This window comes from Pararge aegeria, chromosome 7 (genome assembly GCF_905163445.1).
Source record: "Pararge aegeria chromosome 7, ilParAegt1.1, whole genome shotgun sequence".
Classification (NCBI taxonomy): domain Eukaryota; kingdom Metazoa; phylum Arthropoda; class Insecta; order Lepidoptera; family Nymphalidae; genus Pararge; species Pararge aegeria.
The window spans coordinates 2,530,886-2,550,232 of NC_053186.1; the positions used below are offsets into that span (position 1 = coordinate 2,530,886).

The window sequence follows — 19,347 nt, forward strand, 5'->3', positions numbered from 1 at the left end:
AAAAAGGATGTTGTTTTTTTTTAAATGCGTAAAATAATTAGTTAGAACAACTATGGTAGTTAGTCCCTAGGTTTTGCTTCTTAGAAGAGAGTTTTACTTCTTAGATTTGATTTCAGAACGTAGCCAACTAAAATGCTACCTAAAACGCTATGTGTCGGGTCTGACGCAATCATTGATCGACGGAATTTACGCAAAAAACATTATTTCGTAAATCTATGCTGATGGAGATGAAATAACAAAATATTACTTTTATACAACCTTTCAACCTCCACGTTGAAAGCAATTATTTTAAAGTTAGACTTAAATTGTGAAGCGGCGATAGCGCATGGGGTAAAAGCTCGACTTCACTTTCAGGGGGCCGAGTTCGAATCCCAGCGCCTCAAGTTATGTGCGTTTTAAGTGATTAAAATATCATTTGCTTAAACGGTGAATTGTGTTCGTGTTCATTACTCTGGTATAGGTTACCGCGGAAAAATTTCTTAATCTCACGATTCATCAGAAATTCTACACAGATGAAGTTGCGGTTATCCGATACAAAAGTCGAATTGCCTATAGATATAATTTGGAGAATTAAATATTCTTCTAAAAAGTTTTATCCCAAATTTCTTCCCATTTCGATAACGATGTGTCGTGTATCTAATTTTTTAGTCGAAAGCCCAAATACCCAGTAGTATGGATTTAACTTGAACACTTTCAGACTTTCAAACTAAGTTTCTGTTAAACACTCTTAGGGAGAGTGTGTTGCTCTAAGAATATTATCCCAAGTTTCCAAATTACTACGTTCAGCCAGTTGGGACTGTTATTTTCTCTTAGCCTAAAGTTTGCTTTAGATTTTCCTAACTAAATAGTTTTAAGTTTTGATTTCTTGGATAGCAACTATTGAAAGCGTGCTATAAACAAATATGATACTTGTTGTTTTTAACCGCCGACACAAAAACAACGGGGTGTTATAAATTTGACGCGTGTGTCTGTCTGTCTATGGCATCGTAGCTTTTGAAGAACAAAACAAATTTAGATTTCGTTTTTTTTTTTTGTAAAGGTGTATTCGTCGGGAGTATTCCTAGCTATGTTTAATAATAATTATCAGTCCTAGACGCCCGTTGCCACAAAATGGCGCATAACATTTTTTTTTTCAAGGGCAATTACTTGACTAGCTGAATAATGTACACTAATTGAAAGAGAATGAGGAATATTTGCGCGGGGTTTTTTTTTATTTTTTATTTAATATTTAATTATGTTACTATGAAAATTCCACTTCTAATCATTCTCAAGTCTATGTTATCCGATGATAATGTAGCAGAGATCAGCTAGGCGGAGCAGGAAGCTTGGGGTGCCAAATGAAAAAACAATGTGTCTCGCATACCACCTGACATTTAAGGTACCCGCCGACGGCCGCCTGTCACACCGATGCGAACTATGCGCGCTCGTCTAACTAGGAACTCCCTCGTTGTGAGGAAAATGCTTATCCCATCAATCCCAAAACATGAATATTAAAATTGGAGCTACGACTTTGCTGACTACGCTGACAACAGAAGTAAGAACTTGGCATGGTTGAATTCGATTTCAGAACATCGCAAACTCAAACGCGACTTTTTTTGCTACGTGGCCTGCATGTTTTGGAAGTAAAATTAAACGTTACCAAAGTAATCAGAAATCTATCCTGTCTTTATTATTTTTAATCCCCTTCGAAAAATTACGGGGTGTAAGCGTGTCGTATCTGTGTGTGTATGTGCATTTGTGTTGGATTTTGTGTGTGTTTTTTTCCATGGCCAATTTTGGTATCAAATGTAAGGGCTTGACTAGTACAATAATGTACACGATATAGAAAGTCGTGGGTTTCTTTATTTTTAAATTTATATCCCAAAATTGACATAAATAATTAAGAAAACATCATAGGACATTTCCCATTTCTAGGAGACGTTAATAGGCTTATTATGATAGATATATATATATCATTATTATCATCATTATCATAATAAGCATCATTTATCATTATTATCATAATAATAATATATATATCTATAATATATATATATATATATATATATATATATATATATATATATTATATATATATATATATATATATATATATATATATATATATATATATATATATATATATATATATATATAAGGAAATCCGAAGGTAGCAAGTGCACAAAACAAAAGACCTTTTGCGCTACAACATTCAAGCCTTAATAATTCATAGAAAAACATATAAAACCTCTAAAACATATATGATCATAACTCATAGCATGTAACCTAATAACATAAATGAACTATGAACATATTAATCGCTATCCCTACTTCCATACCAAGAAAGTTAGTCCGTTTGTTTGCTTGTTTATAAAATTCTTTAGTAACGGTTTGTTGGTTTGTCTGTCAGGCGCTTTTCCGGAACTTAATAGGATTTATTTTTGAAGTTTAATTTCTAGAGACGCGACTAGGGAGTAACTCAGACTTTTTTCTGACGGAAGTAACGCTTACGTGAGACGTCTGTGTAGTTTCCGCTATTCAAAAATAATAATTTGGATTGGTCGTAAGTATATGTCATATATTGCACGCTTCTTGACTTATACGCCATAATCAATTAGGATTATATATTTACAATATTTTAAAACGGATCAATTGTGAATAGCAAAGTGAATAAAAATTCAACCGGTTAATAAAATATATTTCAAATTTCAGTCGAATTCTAATTCCAATATCAGCCGTTAGGTAATTTTTTAGAAGAATACTTCTCGAATACTTCTCGACTCGACAATCAACAACGCGTTTCGGTACAACGATAGATGCTGTATTTTCAAGAAAAGTAGCAAATTTAGAGAGTAAAATTTATTATCGCATTATAGTTAGTTACCACAAACCTTTAATTTCATACATACAAAATTATGATGACATTCAAGTACCTATTTCGAATGAATAATATTAATATAACATTTGAATAATCTTTGTAAAGCACATGAATAATAAATATATTTAAAATATAATATGATATTTATTATTTTAGCTAAAATTTCATCATTTCAGTGATATATGCCGTGAACGCCAGAGAAGTTTTACTTCAATTGCGCGTAAAGGTTACACGCACACATTTTTTTTTTACTTCGCTACAAGATGGCCCTTGGTTTCAATTTCATCTGGTCTGGTAGCGGGCTAATGGTTAAGGCAGTTTCATTAAACCCATTATATACACCTAATCTGTTTCTATGCGGTATCGTAGCGAAACACTTAATCGCTTGTTTGCACTCTTTTTTGTCGATGTGGTTGTAACTAGACTATTTCAAATCAAATTCAGAAATTATAAATTCCCAAATTGCCCCTGTCGAGGATCGAACCCGCAACCTCCCTATGACTAAAACAACAGCACTCGCACCTGCGCCAAGGAGGCAGGAGGACATCAAAGTCTGTAAAACTATCTATGTGCTACATTTTTTTAAAAACTAGCGGCCCCTTGCGACTCCGTCCGCGTATGAGTCAAACTTAAAAAATAGACATATGCTGTCGGGGACTTTTTTTAGAACATTGTGGTACATGATTTTATCGAAACTTTAACCGTTTACGCAGCGCACGTAACGGAAGCTCTCAAAAAGAAAATAAAACCCGATTTTGAAACATTCTTAATTAATACTAGGCGCCTTTTGGTCTTTGCGTGATAATATATAGCCTATAGCCTTCATCGATAATATGGCTATCCAGCACTGAGATAATTTTTCAAATTAGACCAGTGGTGCCTGAGATCATCGCGTTCAAGTAAACAAACAAACATACTCTCCAGATTGATATAATGGTATCAGATAGGTGGTGCAGTGCTTTAAATAGGCAATCAATAACAAACAAACAGACAAACTATCGCATTTATCAGAAAGTTGCTAAAAATTATTTTTAAATCAAAGCTAAGTTAAGCTTATTTTTACTAACCAAACATTTGCATTTGTTTAACTGGAAACAGCCAGCCAATTACGAAACAACAAACAAAACAAGCGGACATTTTTGCATTTAAAATCATCGTTATCAGCCCATTATCGGCCCTCGGGTCGGCCTCTCAGAAGGGGGAGGGTCCACCACACTGGACAAGTGCAGATTGGTAGACGTCACACGCCTTTGAGAACGTTATGGGGAACTCTCAGGTTTGCAGGTTTCCTCACGATGTTTTCCTCCACCGCTTAAAACCGCACATAAGTCCGAAAAATTAGAGTTGTGTGCCCGGAATCGAATTTGAACTCCCGAGTGAGTCCTAACCACTAGACTATACCCGCTAAATATTTATCATTTATCGTTTATAGTTGGTACTAAGTCACACGGGCGAAGTCACGAGCACAATAAGTGTTAAATACATGACTATTACTCGTATGTTTATTGAATAAACGAGAGAACATATAAGGTTCATAGCGAGCATAGAATAAATTCATTAATCAGTTTAGATTAAGTTTTTACAAGTCTTTGTGGACTGATTGCAATCCATCTTATATATATATTTCTTGTGTGCGTGTGTATGTCACTGAACTCCTCCTAAACGGCTGGACCGATTTGAATGATTTTTTTGGTAGTCGTTTGGGTGGCACCCTGGATGGTTTAGATTCATAAATCAGCCCGACAGATGGCGCTGGGGTCTGCTAGTTTTGCTATAATATGCGACAAGCGGATAATTTTGCTGCTGCACCGTGCTGCCGTGTTTTTTGAACAAGCTTTACGCACAGAGACGTCAAACTTCTAACACCCCGTCGTTTTTGTGTCGGGGTTTAAAAAATAACTATAAAATTCATTATAATATGTTTTAAAAAAGGTTTTTAACGAACAAAAAACCCGAGTTTCATAATAAGTGCGCCAACTTAAGAGCAAGATTATTTACGACACGAATACGTGAAATGTCTCCGTATTATTGTATTATCCCGGTTTCCATCAAACAGGCGAAAATAAGGCCAAAATTAGTTTGAAACATGATTTTTCAATAAATTCTTTAGTAATAAGCCTTAAAATAGGAAATACAACCGAATTTAGAAGGTGCTCCGTATATTAAAGACTAAAATCACTTTTAGTTTGTTAAATCATAGTAAAAAGCATAAAATCATTTTCAGCCTGAGCATACTAACGTTAACATTATTATTAACAAGAATTTTCAACTTTTTTATTTTTGTCTGCTATAAAAGCGCGTTGAGTTCTTCAGTGAGAAAATAACACGAGGTATTTTTGGATCCGTCTACATTAATCTTGTGATATTTTTCCCTTCCGTGAAACTTGGTGAGGTTTTGGACTAGAGAAACGCTAATTTTTATTTGTAAGAATATTCTTTTATCAAAAATTACAATTTTCTGCATTCAATCGTTTCGGCTGTAGATTACCTGTCTATCTGTCTCTTTTTATTCTCAGCTCAGAACTCTGTTATTTATAATAAAATAAATAATAAATAAATAAATATACTACGACACATCATCACACATCGCCATCTAGTCCCAAAGTTAGCGTAGCTTGTGTTATGGGTACTACGATAACTGATGAATATTTTTTATAAATAATAATCATAAATACTTATAATATATATATAAACACCCAGACACTAAAAAACATTCATGTTCTTCACACAAACATTGTCCAGTTGTGGGAATCGAACCCACGGCCTTGGACTCAAAAAGCAGGGTCGCTGCCCACTGCGCCAATTGGCCGTCTAAAGAAACATTATTTTTTTGTTTGAGACTACATAATTCCCATTTTCATCAGCTCGAGATCTGTTGAAGGATACCTGAAGATATTGAGCGAACTCCTCAAATATTATAGGGACACCTTTAGCGATTTAAATATTTTTTTAAGTAGCTTGAACATTTGTTATCGAAAAGCACTATTTGGTCGTGTGAAACTGATGTGGAAGACCACAGATGGCCACCGGGATTACACAATAATAAGTATTAAACTGGTTGCATTTCGATTATTGTATATCATAGGTAAACAATTTATGCTTGTCACAATAAAAGAGCTGATGGTGAAGTGCCGGGAGAACACACTTACGTACCTACTACGTTTTACTTGGCACAGACTTAAAAAATTATTTATTTTTTATTTATTTTTATTTGGGAACTATGACCCAAAATTCAAAATTAAAAATTCATTTATTTCAAGTTGGCTTAATATAAGCACTTTTGAAACGTCACGTCTGTCTGTTTGTAGTGACTCTACCACCGGTTCGGAAGGCAGATTCTACCGAGAAGAAGCCGGCATGAAACTCAGCAGTTGCTCTTTTCCAACATCAACAATTTACATTTTAACATTCATTTTTCTATCTTGTGAGAGATAAAAGCGGAGTCGGATGCTTCCAAGCAACCTTGTCATTACCATCTACACAATCTACACAATTAAATAACAGAATAATTAAAAACTGAACTAAAACAAAAGAACTTACATGAAACATTAATATGCAATATACAAAAAGTTACAAATTTGAATTTCTGAGCCCAGGCAGCCCTACGTGGAGTTTAATATACATCTTGTAAATCGGAGAGTCGTATTGATTTATTAATACAATGTGTGTAGAAAATATTTATTTCTTGATTTATAGTTGTATAACAAGTTCGGTTCTTTTTGTCAAAAATTGTTTTTATATCTACAGCAAATCACGCCTATTCTTCATTGTATACCACGGACATCATCAATGGCTACGCTTAATTATATCCAATAATTACTTCATAAAAAAAATTGTAATTACAATCGGATGTGATCGTAATTTGTAGCTATTCAATACATAACACATAGGGATAAAGTCTACAGCCTTCGACGAGAGGCCAACGCAGTTGCGTAACAGCGGTTGGTACGGGTCCATTTATGAAATCCTAGTATTTAGTTTGGTCTGTAGGTATCCGGTTTTATATATTAATGCTATATCCTCATCATTACATTTAACATTCGACGGCCTATGGGTGCAGTCGGCAGCTATCCTGCTTTCTCTAGACAAGGCCGTGAGTTCGATTCCCACAACAACTGGAAAATGTTTGTGTGATGGACATTAATGTTATTCAGTGTCTGGGCGTTTATCTGAATTTTATAAGTATTTATGTAAATTATTCATAAAAAATATTCATCACTCATCCAAGCACCCATAACACAAGCTACTCTTACTTTGGGACTAGATGGCGGTGTGTGTACTGTCGTAGTATATTTATTTATTTAATTAATGTTTTTTCTACTTACCTTCGGGTGGGTCATCTATTTGGGATTGTTATTAAAATAAACGCGTGTGTACTTGGGTGTACACTCGTTTGAAGTTATGCTTCTTTGGCGTAACTGGATAAAAATCTTTGCTAAAATTGTATCTTTCGCCTTATTCTACATTTGTAAAAAAAACTACACTAACAATACAAACACGGTATTTAAAACATAGAAAGTTTTATTATAACGTATTATCTAGTTAAATAAAGTTTATTTAAATATACACAAAATATTTCTACATAATTAATGAAATGGACATAATAAACATAATTAAATTTGGAATACTAATAGACTCATTATCAGACAACCAAGTTTCACTCAACATTAAAATTTGAGATTTTTGTACAATTGAATCAATTAAATCACCGGCATGAGCTCGCAGACTTGGTATGGACTTGGATAATTGAAAGTGTACACTGTCAAACCTCTTAGCTAACTTCAGGGTGTCAGTTTTTTGTGACGGTGTGCGCGCGCATCGAAGAAATTTACTCTCATCATTATTCCCTAACCCGCCAAAAGGAAGTATAACGGTGGTATTTAAAAACTCCGAAATCGCCTGCAATGTATGTAAATGGACATACATGTGCATTCATGTAAGAGATTGCTTTTAACTTGTGGGTTAAAGGGAAAAAATGCCATAAAAGCCATCGTATTTTCGTCATAGTTGAATGATATTAAGAAAAACAAAGCTATCCATCTAATATTCGCTGCAAAGGTACGCCCTTAAAACTAGCTCCAATTTAGTTCAACATCGCCTTGTCAAGTGTACCATGTCAGACGATCTAGTATTAGGTTTCCTGTGAAATTGGAGCACGGTCGGTTTGGCACACGGATCTCATAATACGGTATTACATGATTTGAGCTTTATATTGTAAAGTGAAGGACGATATGAGTTGAGTGTAAAGGATCCATATTTTTGGGAAAATACAAATTAAAAAAAATAACAAAAAGAAAAGCCGATCGGAGAAAATTGTTATACCAACTAAGAAGTAAATAATCTTTTATATATATAAATCTCTTGTCACGATGTTTGTCCGCGATGGACTCCTAAACTACTTAACCGATTTTAAATTATATTGGCACACCGTGAGCAGTCTGTTCCAACTTAAGAGATAGGATAGTTTAGATTTTTAATTATAGTCGCAATTTTATTTTATTGCAAATTATTTTTCTATAATTAATTGACAGTCACATGTTATATATATATAATACTACTATACTAATTTAAGGCTTAGCGATACTGAATGCTTTAAAAACAAAATCAAACGCAGACGAAGTCGCGGGCAACAGCTAGTCTTTTATATAAATTAAGCTTTAATACTGTGTTCTATATAGCGGTGATAGCCTAGTGGTTAGGATTTCGGCTTTACTTTTGGAGGGCCGAGTTCGAATCTCGTGATTAAAGTAAAATAAAATCAGTAATTAAAATATAACTTGCTTCGACGGTGGAGGCATAAATCGTGAGGAAACCAGCAAGTCTTAGCATTTCCTTTGCATTTCTTCATAATGTTCTCAAACGCGTCTGAAGTCCCCCAATCTGCATTGGACAAGCGTGGTGGCCTAAAGCCTAACCCCTTCGAATTGTGGGAGGAGAGCCTCGCCCTGTATTGGGCCGGTAATGGGTTGATATGATGATGATGAGGTTGACTATGTACTATGTTCTATGTACAAGTACTTAGTCACCATTCGCGAAAAACTTTGCAACTACTACTAACAATGATAGAAACTTTGGGTGGAACTTCTTCACAGATTTGTACTAATATTGCGAGTTGGAAAACCAAAAACACGACTGCTGAATACTGTGAGAATTTTCACATTGGAAAATTGTGCCGTACAGCGGCCATATTGAATCAAAAAAGTAATAGACTCTACATGATATTGTTAGGTTTTTAACAATACTTAATACAAACAAACATACATACATGAAATCAAAAACAAAGTCAAAGTAGTATATACTCCTTTTGTATTGTGTCCTTTAGCGATAAGATAAAACTGTACCATCTTAAGAGACTCTTTTACTATTACAACGCAATAAAATCGGGTAGATCCGTTGCTGCGTGAAATATAGGCTAGCCAACCAGCGAGGAATTTCTATTGTGTGTAAAAACGCGATGCATTAGAGCTTTAACGAGATAATTTTTTTAGGCTGTCGATGCTTTTTATTAAAATTAATTCCTGTCGAGTTAATAGTACGAGCAACCTCTTAACGGTTTCCACGTACCGGAACGCTAAATCGCCTGGCATGTATTTGTCACCAGTCCAGACTTAAGGAAATTCAGAAATTACAAGTTTCAAAATTACTCTCGAAATCGCTAACCCGACTTAAAATCACCGTCAAAGCTCGTCAAAGTTGTGTAACAGGTCGTCAAATAAATAAAATAGTACGTTATAATGTTAAATAATAGCAACGGTGTGACGGTCGTCCAAACGAACAAAAGCGCGCTAAATCCATCATACACTGGATACTTGCACTGAATGCTTTAATTACTTACTCGCTCGTTACCAGTTTTCGAGCGAACACTCGTCGGTATGAGGAAGGACGACGGAGAGTGTCCCGCGAACGGCAAGGATGCTAGGAAATGTGCTGTATGTGCGCAGGTGCTATAAATAAGTCAACATGCTTCACCTTATGTCTAGGTCTTGATTTACAATGAACAAAACTATTTAGCTAATATTAATACATGAGATTTGTTTTAAGTTTTGTAAGAAATAAGCTGCACGGGTCACTAAACGGATCTTGAATTATTATTCTCGGAGTTCAAGATGCTAATGCCTATTAAAATGCTTCAAATTTGTTACACCCTGTCTGATCCATTAACCCGAGGCGTAGATTTTAGGCCTCATGTGTCTGTAATCACACAGACGCCCTTCAGACCGCAAAACAGCATTGCAGCAATGCTGCTTAGCGAAAGAAATTTGCCCTACTACTACTACTGTAATATAGGTCAATATGTAGCTTTCACGTTCGCCTGAGATCCGATTGCAAAACCAATACTGATACGTCTATAAATAGTACATAATAAACTATTTCATGCACAATGAAGCGTTAAATTCGATTATTTGTTATATAGACCTTTGTTCGGAGTACGTGATAGCTGGTATTCGAGCGTGGTGTGGGTGGTATCTCATAACGAATTTCGTTCAGCATACCTTTGACATTATTCGCTTTGTCACTAGGTCGCTTAGGCGCCGTCAGTCTTTAGTTAAAGAGGATATTTTAATTCCTATTAGTTGTTGCATGCGATTTAGTATACGTGTTTTTTTTATGTTTACTTATGTTATTCTCTGGTCCCTGAATTACGCCGTGCAAAAAGACACTTACGACCTGTATACGAGTCGTGCTAAACTTGCATGAAATATAGTTGCGACCTGTTTACGAGACGTACTATACACGCATAAACCGCACTTGCTTTCTGTACCCATACGATACATACTAAACCTGCATAAAATACACTTTCATCCTGTATACGAAACGTACGAAACCTTCATAAAAGACACTTGCGACCTGTATACGAAACGTACTAAACCGGCATAAAAGACACTTTCATCCTGTATACGAAACATACTTAACCTGCATATAAGACACTTTCATCCTGTATACGAAACGTACGAAACCTTCATAAAAGACACTTGCGACCTGTATACGAAACGTACTAAACCGGCATAAAAGACACTTTCATCCTGTATACGAAACATACTTAACCTGCATATAAGACACTTTCATCCTGTATACGAAACGTACGAAACCTTCATAAAAGACACTTGCGACCTGTATACGAAACGTACTAAACCGGCATAAAAGACACTTTCATCCTGTATACGAAACATACTTAACCTGCATATAAGACACTTTCATCCTGTATACGAAACGTACGAAACCTTCATAAAAGACACTTTCATCCTGTATACGAAACGTACGAAACCTTCATAAAAGACACTTGCGACCTGTATACGAAACGTACTAAACCGGCATAAAAGACACTTTCATCCTGTATACGAAACATACTTAACCTGCATATAAGACACTTTCATCCTGTATACGAAACGTACGAAACCTTCATAAAAGACACTTGCGACCTGTATACGAAACGTACTAAACCGGCATAAAAGACACTTTCATCCTGTATACGAAACATACTTAACCTGCATAAAAGACACTTTCATCCTGTATACGAAACGTACTAAACCTGCATAAAAGATACTTTCTTCCTGTATACGAAACGTACTAAACCTGCATAAAATACGCTTTCTTCCTATATACGAGACGTGATAAACTTGCATAAAAGATACTTGCGACCTGTATAGGAGACGTACTAAATTTGCATAAAAGACACTTGCAATCAAAATGCGACTTTATTCAAGGGTGAAGGAAAACAGCGAGAGGAAATGCCTGAGAGTCCTCCATAATTTCCCCAAAGGCGTAAGGAGTCCACTTTTCAGCCTAGTGGTTACGACTTAAACCTTACGCCGTGCTTTTCGAGGAGACCGAGAACCCCGGCTCGTACTCGTATGACACATCATAGACTTTAAATTTTAATACTTAAAAATTAAATTTTAAGTTACTCCGTATGTCTACTATTTAAACCTTCTCGTTCTAGGAGACCCGTTCCGTGTAGTAGGCCGGTAATTGCACTATAAAGAAATATGTAGGACTGGCAGAATGTTTATTTCATTCGTCACACAACCTGTAATAGAAATGAAAATATTTAATTCAATGTTGTAAGCCTATATCTTCCTTTAAGCACAAAGAAAGTAAGAAAGATTCAGCTAAGCTTGCTCGGTTTCTCAGACATTGGTTACGTAATTAAACAAGCAACTACGCTTTAGTGTTAAACTGATAACAGTGTAGAAGGACCGCGCCTACCACCCTCGCAACGTATTCTCAGTATTTCATCAGCAATTTTCGACGACCTTTATTACGCCCGGTGCGTTGCGCGTTTATCTCCGTTGTTTTATTACGACTTTACTGACGGCTCATACACTTTCTTGCAGAAAATGTGTCTAGTGTTTTGTTTCAGAATTTTGAAGTGAAACATCGCTTAGTGATGTTTCACTTCAAAATTCCTTGAGCACTTTTTGTGTTAACAAAACTCATGAAACTGGCGTCATCGTCCCCGCACGCTTGTACGTGGATTTGGTTTTCACTTCTATGGGTTGTCCCCAAAGACTGGCCCACTTTTTTTTTTCTGAGCTTAGCATCGACAGATGTCATGACATTGAAACGCACAATTGCAAAGTGACAAAAGTGACAAGTACACAAAACAAACGGTTCTAGAGGGATTTATAAAAATAACCGTAATAAACGCCGACAAAAAGTGGGCAACAGTTGGTTAGATGGTTTTAATATTTTTGACAAGTTTGCATTAGCATTTCGTAATTTTTTTGCTAGCAACTAGTAAAACCTAGTTTAAAAAAAACGTGTGTGTACTTATGTACACGCGTTATAAGTTATACTCCTTTCATTTGTAAAAAGATAAAAATCTTTCAAAAATGTATTCTTTCGCCTTATTCTACGTTTGTAGAGAAAACGACAATAATAATAGAAAAAAGTATTTAATACATTGAAAGTTTTATTATAACGCATTATTTAGTTATCTCATTATCAGACAACAAAGTTTCACTCGACATAAAAATTTGAGATTTTTGTACAATTGAATCAATTAAATCACCGGAATAAGCCCGAGGACTTGGACAATTGATAGTGTACACTGTCAAACCTTATAGCTAACTTCAGGGTGTCGTTTTTATGTGGCGGTGTGCGCGCGCATCGTTATAATAAACTCTCATCATTTTTCCCTAACGCGCCAAAAGAAGTATAACTTCAAAAACTTTGCTAGTTTTATTAATATGCAATGGAAACAATGCAGTACATTCCGTACCTGATCGCAATTAATATATTTACTATCATGAAACACGATGCCCTCGTATGTACAATAAAGCAGATTGACTTGATATTTTGAAAATTACAACACTTGAAATAAAAGTTGTTTTGTCCATTAACCCACCCTACCGGATTTATAGTGACAAATAACAGCTTTTTACCGATATGAATGATATATAAATTTACAAAAAAGTATAAACCCCTTGGGGGTGTTCAGTGGCGTGCACTGGGTATCTTACCAGGGTATGCATACAGCAGGAAAATTGCATAAAACGGCAAAAATCCTCCTTTTATACGAGTTATTTATCAATTTTAGGGTATGCAGTGCTTTTGTGCATCTATGAAGGGCACGCCACTGGGGGTGTTACAATGGGGGTTGGAACTGTTTGAAAGTCTAATGTTTTAGTATTAAGGGATACGTAAATCTGCATAGTTTGAAATGATATACCTTGAAAAGAGTTGTTTTTAAAAAAAAACCCCAAAGGAGGAAACAACGTGTAAATGAAAACCGAAATGTTACTTCACAGGCTTTAGAGGTACATTATGTACTATCGCAGAGAAAACGAAACGCTAATAGTTTTTGAGTAAACCAATGCCATAGTTTTTTACTGAAAGAGATGATCTGATCTCTTTTGTTTGTTTGTCCTTCCTTTACGCCCCAACTTAGTTGTCAATCAACTTGATTCTTGGCATAGAGTTATTTTTTTTGTTTATTCCACTACAAGCCCTTGAGTGCCATCTCACCTGGTGGTAATTGATGCTGCAGTCTAAGATGGCAGAGGGTTTAGCTGTTAGGGAGCCTGGTAGTCTCCCTATGCGACTAGTTGAAAGTTGGGAGTAAGAAACTGGTTCCCTCGGGATTTGTAAAAACTCGTACTAAACCCGGACGAAGAACGGGGGCAACAGCTAGTTATGAATAAATGCATACAATATATACATTGACGGATTCTTAGCATGCCCCATTACATAACCATATGCCCCAGTCACCCGGTTTTGCGCGGCACGTGATAAGAAGCTCTAATTACGTGCCTGATTCACAGACAAGACAGCGAGAGTTTATTGTTTGGCAAATGTCCTAGTAGAGCGATGTGACTTGAAATTTACTAACATTCAGAAGCCTTAAGACAATTTAAATTTATTTTGTATACTCAGCCTTTTTTGACGACCTACCTGGCTTAGCAGACAACGCTGTGGTTTTAAGTGGACGGTCCCGGATTCAATCCCAAGCACGGGTTTTTTGGGAATTCATAATTTCTTAATTTTCTCTGGTCTGGTCCGGTGGGAGGCTTAAGCCGTGGTTAGTTACCACCCTACCAACCAAGGCGTTCCGCTAAACGATTTAGCGCTCCGGTACGTAGTTGTGTAGAAACCGATTAAGGGTATAGGTTTTAATATTACTTAACCCCTAAGAGGTTAGCCCGTTACCATCTTAGACTGAATCATTTCGTACCATCAGTTGAGATTGCAATCAAGGGTTTGCTTGTAGTGTAAATGAAAACCGAAATAATACCGCACAGGCAATAATAATAATAACGTTTAATTCAGATAAAAATCCATAGCTACAAAAATTACAATTATCTTATTTACTATATTATAAATTAAATTTGGCGAAACCTAAAAATAATAAATAATTAGGAATCTCCTAAGGTAAGTACACACTCTTGAGCACTTGGTGTGTGAGTTTATTATGTACTGTCTCCAAGACTTATCTGTGAAACCGAAAACAAAATAGTTTTTGAGTAAACCACTGCCATAGGTTTTACTGAAAGAAATCAGATGTCATTACATGCAAAGTTATAATCATATGACTCCTGGCAATTTATTGGGTACGCGTCGTGTAGCGTAGATACTATGCGCGTGTCGTTCTTTTATCTTCAATAGGATTGTCATAAGTAAGAACTAAGTATGTTTTGAATTTATTTGTATGGAAAAATAAATATGCTTCTTTTGATTTAATATCTTTATGTTATCTGTGATTACTTATGAAATATACTTATACGTCCTTCAATATTATTTTGTAAATCAGTTGCACTTTTGGAAAGTCAAGTACGTCTGTTTATACCGAGAAAAAGGCCGCAAGAAACTGAGCAGTTGCTGTTTCCCAACGTTATATTAAAATTTAGAATCATCTATCTAAAGAGAGACTAGCAACCCGTTCCGGCTTCGCACGGGTACATATAAATCTGATAATAAACATTTTTTTGATATAAAAAACTACTTTGGGACTTAAACATAAAACTTAGACATACAAGTTACTTATTGACTCTTTGCAGGCATTATCAAGCTCTACCATTTTTCTCTAGAACTTAAACATAAATGTCATTGTTAACGCAGCAATGGATTTCGCTCGCCCGTTCTTCGCGTGCCTTTGCTTGCAAATCCGAATAAAAAGTTTTTCCATTTTTCGTTTTCATACATAAACTTTCATTCGTTCAAATTCAGTTTTCTATTGGTAAAAGATGTTTTTATAATAGTTAAGTTAAGCTAAGATCCAGAGACTACCCCCTACAGCCTTAAAACTTTACTTATTTGTAACATCAGTATAGATGGAAGCCGAACAGCCGGCAAGCAATCTTATCATCAAGAAATTCATCATTTGTATAATAATTGCAGAGATCTTCCCGAACCGGTGAGTAGAGACACTACAAATAGTCATACTTGGCGTTACAATATATAGAGTAGGCCTTCTTGAAATAAATGAATTTCAAATTGCATCAATTATCCCAGAAAAAAATATTCAAATATCAGATTTGTCAGCTTTTTCATTTCGTTTTTTTAATAGTTTTTTTTTGTAAGGACGGCCTTAAGCTATCAATTAAACTAAAATTGTTTATTGCTTATGCATTCCGCAGCACTAATTGCATACTAGTGAACAAATTGAAATTGTAATAGGCCTAATTACCTAGAACTCACTTCATTTCAATAAAATTGTAGAGGTCACTTATTCATACCTGCTAGCCCTAATAGCTATAATAACTTTGCGAATGCCATGTTTCCTGACGCCTTGTTGGCAGGAGATCCGGGGTTCGAATGCCTGAGAAAATTTCGCGGTTAAGAAGAAGAAGAAACACTTAATTGCACGTAAACACACAGGAAAAGAAACATTAAGGAGTATACAGTAAACAATGTAGACATGGAAAGGCGGCCTTATCGCAGCAAGCAATCTCTGACAAAGCAACCTTTGTAGAAAATACTTTCAGCAAGAGAACGGTATAGTGCCAATAGTGTTTTAATATGTACATAAATACCAAAAATGTGTATTGTATACAAATACATAGATAATTTAAATAAATAAACGTAATATATAAATATAAAATATATATAATACATATAAATATATAACATACATAATATATAAAAGTAGAGTTTAATACATAATTTACAAATTATAGTGTAAGTTAGTGGGAGAATCACTTTTTTCCTTCTTAAGTTATTAATGTGAAAGTATTTGCCTCTACAAATCCACTTATCCGTACTGGAACCCTTGTAAACCTTTCTCACTGTGGGAGAAGACCCGTGCTCTGAAGTGGGCCGGCACTGGGTTGATAAGATGATAATTTGCATGAAAAGAGAAACAGTGATAAATTAATAACAATTTTGCATAATTCAATCTGCCTTTCACCTAATCGCGTTTAATCCTAAAACTTATTTTGTAGGAACTGTGTAATTTATTGAAATAAAATATGTATAGAGTTTATGGAGTAGAGTGGCATGGGAGTTGCTGCGTGAAATTAGTGTTCTACCATGAAATGCACTTGGATAATATGTGTATATACTGGTCTTTTTTGGGGGTTCGGTTGCGGCTACTTATATCCTATCGGCAAAGACGTAAGTGTTTTGCTGTAACTTAATGATATTTTTCACGATTTATATAGCTTTTTTTTTTTGATCGAAATGGGTTTATGCTAAACCAATTTCATATCGAACTGATGAATTACACACACACACACAGTATACAAGCTGGAATTATAAATATAAAAACGTGTGTGTATGTATACACGTTAGAAGTTATACTTCTTTGGCGTAACAAGATAAATTTTATCTTGCGCCTTATTCTACGTTTGTAGAAAAACGACACTAACAATACAAAAAAGGTATTTAATACATTCAAAGTTTAGGAGAGGAACATGCGACAACCAAGTTTCACTCATTATAATCTGAGATTTTGTACAATTGAATCAATTAAATCACCGAAATGAGCCCGCCGACTTGACAATTGAAAGTTTACACTGTCAAACCTTATAGCTAACTTCAGGGTGTCAGTTTTAAGTAAAAATTTACTCTCATTATTTTTCACTAACGCGCCAATAACTTCAAAAATTATTTACTTTATAGTTGAATTCGGCTCCTTTTTCTTTTGTTAAAAAAATACTGTCTTGTTTGTTGCTTAAAAATACCATTGGTTTTAATCATTACATAAGAATGCGTAATTACAAATAGCTATTGCACGTGGCAGTTAGCCTCCTTTGTCATCCACGCCTGCATACCAAAAATAACTTTAGATAGTAAATAACTGTGATAGTGGCTCTGAAGCAAGCAAATTGTAGGACTTTAAATATAATAACATCATCATTATATTAACGCATTACCGGCCCAATACAGGTGCAAGGGTCTCCTCCTACAATGACGAGGGATTAAGGCCGTGATCCTCCACACTAGCCCAGTGCGGATTGGTGGACTCCACACACCTTTGAGAATAGTATGGAGAACTCTCAGGCATGCACGTTGAAGCAAGTGATATTTTAATTGCTTAAAACGCACATAACTAAAAGTTAGAGGTTTAAATATAATATGTGAAATATAATATGTGAAATAAAAATTAAAAACCCCCGAGTTCCAATAAAGTGTACATAACTCTATTTGTCATGCCCTTTTATTTATTGAAAGATTTGTAAGAATATGTTATTCATCAGAAGGCGGCGTTGGCGGCCATCTTGCACCGATTTACTTTAAATATTGCAAAGAACATTTGCAACGAGTTCATCTAACAAACAAAAAAACAGCACGCATGCTAGCACACCCAACGCACACACCCATACACGACGGACGATTGGCGCAGTGGGCAGCGACCCTGCTTTCTGAGTCCAAGGCCGTGGGTTCGATTACCACAACTGTAAAATGTTTGTGTGATGAACATGAATGTTTTTCAGTGGCTGGGTATTGATATGTAAATTATAAGTATTTATGTATATTATTCATAAAAATAGTATATTATTTATTTATTATTTATACACCTAAATATTGAAACAATTTATAATTTAACATTATTTTATTAGACATCTGTTTGTCTTTATTTACCAAACGTTCTTAACAACTAAGGTCGGTCGGTAAGGAGATGCAGGAATGTATTGAAGGGGTAAAGAGTTATAGCCTTGATAGGGTAAGGATGCAATGTAAGGCTGGAAGTTAAAGCCTGGAGCAACTGCTGTAGGTAGTGGGAAAGCTGATTTGGAAGATTTCAAGAAGTCTTCGGATTTAGCACTGGTTCTGGTGATAGGTGATAAAGCTGTTACGTAAGCTTCTAGGGCATCTTCTGGTTTAGCACCTGCGATAATTTCTAAAGCCGATTTATAAGCTTGTAAGGCGTCTTCTAGTTTTGGAACGGCTATAGGCACTGCTGCAAATCCTTTTGCGGTGCCTTCTGGGTTTAGTAAGGTGATAGGTGCTAGAGCGGATTTAAAAGCTGCTAAGACCTCTTCTGGTTTAGGGACAGCGATAGCGGATTTGGTAGCTGCTGCAGAGTTAAACTGTTCAGAGTTAAGCTGTTGAGGCGCTTCCGCTTTAGCTTCATTTAAATTATCCATCTTAGCCTCACCAAAAATTTCAGCTGCGGCTGGCTTTTCGACTTCAGCGGTTTTAACTTCATATTTTTCAGCACTGTTAACTTCAATCGTATCACTGTTGATTTCAGCCTTTTCTTCTGTAGTTTCCGCTTTAATATAAACATCATTAGCAATGGAACTAGCAAGTCTGGCCTTAGCTATTTGAGCTTCGTTGAGAGCTTGCCATTTCTTTTCTTCAGCTGCCCAGTACGCTTCCTCAGATTTCTCTTTAGCCCAGTCATTAGCATTCACTACTCTCTGATTCTGGTCTTCGATCGTCTTTTCGGCTGCGTCTTTAGCTTGATCGCTGAGAAAACGGGCCTGATCGGCGACTTTAACCTGTGCAAATAATACTTTTTTTTATTGTTGTTGCTCTATTTGAAAGAATAGTAAGGTATTCCATCTAGGTAGTTCTACCTAACTAATACAACATAATTTACTTTT

General features: G+C 35.6%; 1 protein-coding gene across 3 annotated transcripts in view; it reads left to right on the forward strand.

The window, feature by feature from the left end:
* The window catches only part of LOC120624873 (WD repeat-containing protein 7), a 191,710-nt gene that overhangs the window by 63,802 nt on the left and 108,561 nt on the right, over window positions 1-19,347 (forward strand). The gene's annotated exons all lie outside the window — the stretch shown is intronic.